Below are 7,459 nucleotides of genomic sequence, written 5' to 3'. Positions count from 1 at the left end.
GGCCCAGGTCTGCGCTTCGGGGCAGGGACAGAGCCTCCATCTGAAGGTGAGCTGTGCCAGAGATGGGGGTAGTGACCCTGAAGGGACAACGAGCTGTGCACTTGAAGATGGTCACGGCCATGAGTTTTATGTATACTTCCTCCCAGTTTTACAAGCCAGCATGGTACCAGAAAGGACACACGAACGCATCCAGAGGACAGCATAGAGAACTGGAGAATGCCCCCTCCACGCGCAGGACTGATCTGTGGCACAGCTCCAAGCACTCAGTGGAAGACATTTGCCTCCACCAAACAGGGATGAGCAGCTGGACACCCACGTGGGAAAAGAGAGCCTTGCCTGAAGCCACAGCTGCCACACACTCACACAGAGGGTCAGAGGTGTCAGTGTGGGTCCAGACCCCTGTGTGTCAAGACCTGGGAAACAAAGGAAAGATACTCACGCTGGAGGCTGTGAAGGAAGGAAGGGCCCTTGCTCTGCTGCCAGGCAGTGTCTGGACCAACTTGACAGAGGCCCAGCCTTCTCAACCTCCTTCCATAGGGCGTGGCCTGACCACCCTGTTACGTTTCAAGAATCTATGTGTAGCCAGGCACCCTGGTCACATCTGTAACCCAGTCTCTAGGAGAACGAGGGAAGAGGATCACAAGTTAGAGGCCAGCCTGAGAAACTTAGCAAGACCCTGTCTCAAAATAAAAAGGGCTGGAGGTGTAACTCAGTGGTGGAGCTGCCAGGTTCAATCCCTAATGTGTATACTTCTCCTCTTTCTGCCTCAACCTCCTTTAATTTGCCCAAAGCTAAAGTGCATCTCTGGTCTCAGCATCCACGCGCAGAAGCAGAGAAGAGTGTGAATGGGGATAGCTACCCCAGACAGCAACCGGACCATGTTTTATAAAATAAAACAAGTGAGGGTCAGACCACCAGCAACTGCACTCCCGGCATTTATCCCAGAGTTGGAAATGTATGTTCACACCCAAATCTGCACGTGGATATCTAGCAGTTTTCTGTGGAATAGCCCCAACCTGCAGACAACCCAAATGCTCAAGGGTGTCTCCATTTGCTCTGCTGGCACATCAGAGTACCACAGACCCAGCAGCCTGAACACAGAACTGTGCTCTCTGACCACCCTGGGGGAGGCTGGAAGTCCAAAATCAGGGTGGGAACAGGCTCCCCCAGCCTCCACCTGGGCTTGCAGACACCACCCTCTCAACCCTCTCGCAGCTGCCCTGCGGTCTGCGTCCTGGTCCTCTCACCAGGCACTGGTCCTGTAGGATGAGGACCCACCCCAGTGACCTCACCATACCTTAATACCCTCCTAGGAGGCCCCACCTCCAACACAGCCTCATTCTGAGGTCCTGGGGCTAGGACTTCATCGTGGGAATTTAGGGGCAGAAGTCAGCCCTCATCAAATGGGTGCACTAAACAGACTGTGGTACATGCACTGGAGGAGACGCCACTCCACAGCAAACAGGAAGGAACTGTCCCAGGGGCCTTGCCCGGCTGGATCCCAGGGAATGATGCTGGGCTTGCAAAGGCAGACCTTCTCCAGCCCACAGTTCCTTTCCTACAACGTTTTTGAAGAGGCAACATTTGAGAAAAGGAGGGCAAGTGAGTTGCTGTTGGAGTTGGAGACTGGGGGAGGAGGAAGCTGCAGAAAGCCCCTGGGAGGATTCAGTGGTGATGGACGGTTTGCATTTGGTGGGGACACACCTGCCTCCACTTGTGGCACAGTGCATGAAACTCCACCATTCTCTCCTCCCCTCCAGCTGTCCTGAGGTCCTCTTACCTCATGGGTAACGTGTCACCCCACCAAGCAGCAGTACACCAGAACTCCTTCCTCTGGCTAAGGCACCATCCGCTGGATTGGATCATAAGCACCATACTCACACTGTACTCCAGAACCACGCGCTACAGTCACATATCAATCACAAACAAATCCTTAAGTACTTTTCAAAAATGCACACGGCTGGGGGTCTAGTTCAGCCATATAGCACATGCGTAGCATGCGCAGGCCCTGGGTCTTTAAAAATTAAAACTGGTAATGATAAATTTAAAATTCCATAGAAACAAACACAGGTATATATGGGGGTGTCTGATAAGGAACATGGTTTGCATCAAATCCCACGTCTTGACCAGATGCTGCCAGTGGTTTGCAGAGTCCCCCTTAAGGAAAACTACCTAGGTAAAGCAGCACAAGGGGTCCCTTGTGGTTCCCTACAACTATCATTGCAGTTAAAACTTCAGTTAAATCCAGCACCAGGCGTCCCCCACGGCGGCCCTAGAGGGGGTCCTACTTCAGAGCCTGCTTCTTGGTGCCTTCTCCCAAGTGTCTTCCCCCCCACATCTGAGGGCACCTGAGTGCAAAACCATGGTGCCCACAGCCCAGGGCGACAGCGCACATCTGGCTAGGCACAGGGGCCTGCCTGACACATGCAGGGCCCGCCCCACCATGGGCCCTCCCGCACGAGGCCCTCCCCCTCATAGGGCCTCCCCCTCATAGGGCCCTCCCCCTCATAGGGCCCTCCCACGCACAGGGCCTTACACTCACAGGGCCCTCCCACGCACCAGACCCGCCTCGCCACCTGGCCCTCCCACTAAAAGGGCCCTCCCCCTCACAGGGGCCCCTCTCTCACAGGGCCCTCCCACTCACAGGGGCCCCTCTCTCACAGGGCCCTCCCACTCACAGGCCCCCCTCTCACAGGGTCCTCCCCCTCACAGGGCCCTCCCACGCACAGGGCCCTCCCCACTCACAAGGTCCCCCCTCTCACAGGACCTTCCCACTCACAGGGTCCTCTACCTCATAGGGTCCTCCCACACACAGGGCCCTCCCACTCACAGGGCCTTCCCACTCACAAGCCTCTTCCACTCACCGGGCATGCTCTGCCACGAGGCCCAACCCCTCATAGGGCCCTCCCGGTCACAGGGCCTCCTTCTCACAGGGCCCTCCCACTTACAGGGCCCTCCCCCTCAATGGACCCTCCCCCTCAATGGACCCTCCCCCTCACAGGGCCCCCCCCTCACAGGGCCCCCCCCTCACAGGGCCCCCCCCACAGGACCCTCCCACTCACAGGACCCTCCAACTCACAGGGCCCTCCCCCTCACAGGGCCCTCCCCCTCACAGGGCCCCCTCTCACAGGACCCTCCCACTCACAAGGCCCTCCCACACACAGGGACCTCCCACTTAGAGAGCCCTTCCACTCACGGGGGTGCTCCCCCTTGAGGCCCACCCCCCTCACAGGGCCCTCCCCCTCACAGAGCCCTCCCCCTCACAGGGCCCTCCCACTCACAGGACCCTCCCACTCACAGGGGCCCTCCCACGCACAGGGTCCTCCCACACACAAGGTCTGCCCCCCACAGGGCCCTCCCGCGCATGCGTTCCGACCCCACTTCCGCCGCTTCATTGCACTGCAGTGGACACTGTGTGTTGCAGCCGCTCCTGAGTTGGGTAACAGCCAGGCGGGAGGCACCCAGAGCCCATCAGTCTCCAGGGGTGGTGTTTACTAAGGTTATCGTGCTTGCTGCTACTGGGATTCCTAAGGAAGCTTCCTCTTTTGATTGGCACGTAACAGTGGCACTCAGTCATGGGGGACAGGGCCATCAAGTGCATGCTCAGGGTAGTGACACCAGCACATCCACTGCCCCCCGCTCCTTCAGTTCCCAGCGGCTGTACACTGGGCCTTCACTGTACCCCTCCTGGGTTCTGAAATGCACAAGCTACTCTCGGCCAGGTCTGCTGCTCCTCCTGTCCCCCCCCTCCACGCCTGTCACCTACAGTCCCACCCTTCCTTTTCCTCTGACAGAACACACTCAGTAACCACTAGTTCTCCCCAACACCAAGGGCCAACCTAAGGCTGACAGCACATCAGGGAATTCAGGCAGGGGCTGCAGAGGTGGTAAGGAGCCCAAACCCCTGATGGCCGGCAGCAGGCCAGGGCTCTGCCTCGGGAACACAGCCTGGGCCTCCAGGGCCCCCTGGCCCACCCTTCCACTTCAGCGTTCACCAAGCCAGGCCTTCACCCACCTCGATCAGAACAGAAAAACAGCCCAGAGGGGGTGCACCCACCTCCACCAGAACAGAAAAACAGCCCGGAGGGGGTACACCTCAGTGCAGAGCACTGCCTGGCATGCCCAGCCCTGCAGGGCACTGGCGCACTGCCTGAGGACTTCTCGTCCGGACAGGCAGCACGTGCAGTGCTGGTCCTGCCACGTTAAACAGCAGAGACAGTCCCAGAGCCTCGTGACGAGGCAGCCGTCCTGAGGACAGCAGGTTGCTTCTGCATTTGTGGAGACACTGTGCAAACCAACCAGGGAGCTGGGCTGTGGGAGAGGTGGCCCACGGTTACAGACAGTGGCTCACAGTCACCATGAGTGGTGGGGGTTACTTGTTTGTATGTTCACTATGCCACACTCTAGTCTGTTCAGCTCTGTTTACCAATCCACTTTAATAAGAACTACAAGCTTTCCAACGCTCCATGGGGTTCGCACAGAGGGCAGAAAGTCAGCCAGCGAGGCACAGGGACCAGAGAGAAGACTGGTCCATTCCTCCAAGTGCCTGGAAGATGCGTCTCTGCCAGGTCCACAGCGCTGGCCATCCCCAGTAGTGTTCAGGCCATGAGCAGCGGCTCCCAGCCCCTCTCTTGCGACTGCTCCCAGGCCAAGGCCCTAAGTGACCAGAGAGGTGACCCATTCTCACGAGACGCAGGCCAGGACAGGATGACCTCACAACGCCTCATTGTTTATAAGCCAGGCCAGGCCCGGCCTCCAGGTGAGGAGTGGAGGCTGAATGTCCACAAACAAAGCTGGCCGGTTCCTCCCCTCCCCATCCCCAGGCAGCCGTGCAGTTGGGGTCTGCAGGCTTCCCCCAGTGCTGTGTTCCCAGCCAGCATTTCTTTGGAGATGCTCCTTCCTGTCCCCTGGAATTGCCTTTGAGCCACCAAAGATCACGTGCAGCCACCTCTCTCCTGACCTCTCAGCCCAGCTCTCACTTCTTCCCTGGACCTGTGACTGTCTTCCAGGAGCTTCTCTGTGCTTCACACCCATCCATCCTCAGACACTGCAGTCTCCAATTCTTCCGGAAACACTTGGGACTGGGTTTGGTGGGTTTTGTGACTCTTGTTTTTCTTGGTACAGGTGATTAAACCCTTGGGCGCTCTACCATGGAGCCACATCCCCAGCCCTTTTTATTGTTTAAATGAGATGGGGATGGCTACATTGTTGAGGCTGGCCTCAGATGTGCATCCTCCTGCCTCAGCCTCTGAGTCAACAGGATTACAGGCCATGCCACCATGCCCAGCCTGAGGGGTTTTGGCTTTTAGGACCTTGTAGTTCTAGCTTCCCAGGAAAGTGGTGCTTGTTTCTTGTCAGAAATAGATACCCATCCTCCCCTTGCTGGTTCGAGTGGCCAGATTGCTGGCATTACAAGCAAGTGCCACCATGCCTGGCTGGCATATTCTATTTTTATCACTGGAGATTCTCTTGCTTTTCCAAATCCACATGACCATTTAAACAGCCTCTTGCTTCTTTTCTGTTTAATATTTATTTTTTAGCTATAGCTGGACACAACACCTTTATTTCACTTATTTATTTTTATGTGGGGCTGAGGATCGAGCCCAGGGTCTCATACGTGCACTCTACTGCTGAGCCATACCCCAGCCCGCATCTTGCTTCTTACACCTACTTATTTCCCGTAGGCTGATCATAGTTGTGCCTCCTTAGGGGTAGTGTGATGTTTTGGTACGTCTGTGCCCCCCAATGATCCCTTGGGATAGGCAGGTAACCTGGCTGCCCATTTAACTCACTGACCATGCAGGACCTCTGGCACACTTTATCTGCTCTGGTCACCTCTAGTGCAACAGTATTCCTCCAGGCTGCGACTCCCAGATCTCTCCCTTACTGTCCTGGCCTCTAGTGACCACTATTCTGCTCTGGACTTCAACTTTCTCAAATTTAAATCCCTTATTTTACTTCATTAAATGAATTTAATATACTTATTGTACATGTCTGGCTACACTAACACCCTACTCTTGCAGACTGGTTCCACTGCCTGTTGTTCTGCTGGCTCTTGCTCATGGTATCACTGTGTGTGTGTGTGTGTGTGTGTGTGTGTGTGTGTGTGTGTGTGTAGCTTTCCCCTGCATGTTATATCTTAAAGACCTCTTAAAGACCCCTCTGGCTGGGAGAGCCCCCTTCTCCCCTGACAATTCCTACAGGAAAGGCCCTGGAAGCCTCTACTGTGCACACTAACCACCCCCAGGAGGCAGTATTTCTCCACCTTTCCCCTGCAGTGGGCGACTAGGAATACCCCCAGCTCCAGACAGGGAGCCCTCTACAGTGAGGGTCAGGATATGCCTGCCTTGCCTTCCCAGGGACCTGCAGTCATCACCTGCAGCCTGCCTGTTAACTGCCCTGGTTTTCCCAAGCCCTCCTGTCCCTGGCAGCAGCTCCTGACTGACATCTCAGCAGAGCTCAGTTGGATGAGTAGGACTCCCTAAGGACAACATCTCCTCTCAACAGTCCATCTGTGAGGCCTGGTGTGGAAACGGTTTTCTCCAAAAGGTTTTCACTTGTGTCTGCCTTAAATTATGGCAGTACATTTTTCAGAATTTTGTACTTTTTATAAGACAAACTAAAAAGCAGAGTTGAAAGCCAGCAAAGAGTTTTCCAAGTGTCTGCACCAGCTTTCATACAGATCAGCACTCCTGAGGCTGGTGTGGCCATCATAAAGGTCAGGGGCTGTGTGCAGCTGGAGCAGGCCCAGGGCTCTGCACGGAGCTGGGCTGGCTTGTCAACAGGGAAAGCGTGTTTATCACAAGCACATCCTTTTCTGAATGCTGGGACAAAACATGGCAAACACCCATTTCTTCAATGCAGGCCCAGTATTCTGAGATCACAGCCCTGGAAGGCTCCGAGGACACCAGGGATGAACGGGCAGGAGGGGAGCACCTGTGACCACAGCACATCTGTCTCCTGGCCTCCTCCCCACCAGGAAGCCATCCAGGCCCCTGCCAGGACAGCACAGCCCCTGGGCAGCAAGGAGCCCCGGTGGTTCAAGCTCACTGCATGAAGTCCTATTCCAGGGGTGCAGACGTGGCTCAGCTTGGCGCTGGGCTCAGTCACATGCCTGGCTGCAAGGCTGCAACCCAAAAGGAACCTGGCCTAGAATCTGCTCAGAGGCGTTAACGTCAGTGTAAAGTGCAGCCTGCGGGGCTGGAAGGCAGGGACAAAAGGTCAGTCCCTTGCGGGCATCTGCCCTCTACCAAAATGACCTCCTTCATGCCCCAGTGCTCAACAAAACTGAGATGCATGTTTCTTCAGACAGAAAAGAGGGAGGACTTGGCTATTTTTATGGTCTTGGCCCTGGCTTCCCCTTGGGGCCTTGTGTGCACATGCTGGGGCCTGGACAGCCTTTGTGTGTCCATGAGGAGTCCATTCCATTACCGTCAGGCTGGTAGCCTGGGCACTTGAA

Source organism: Urocitellus parryii, chromosome 1 (assembly GCF_045843805.1).
Source record: "Urocitellus parryii isolate mUroPar1 chromosome 1, mUroPar1.hap1, whole genome shotgun sequence".
Classification (NCBI taxonomy): domain Eukaryota; kingdom Metazoa; phylum Chordata; class Mammalia; order Rodentia; family Sciuridae; genus Urocitellus; species Urocitellus parryii.
This window is presented reverse-complemented; position numbering follows the sequence as displayed.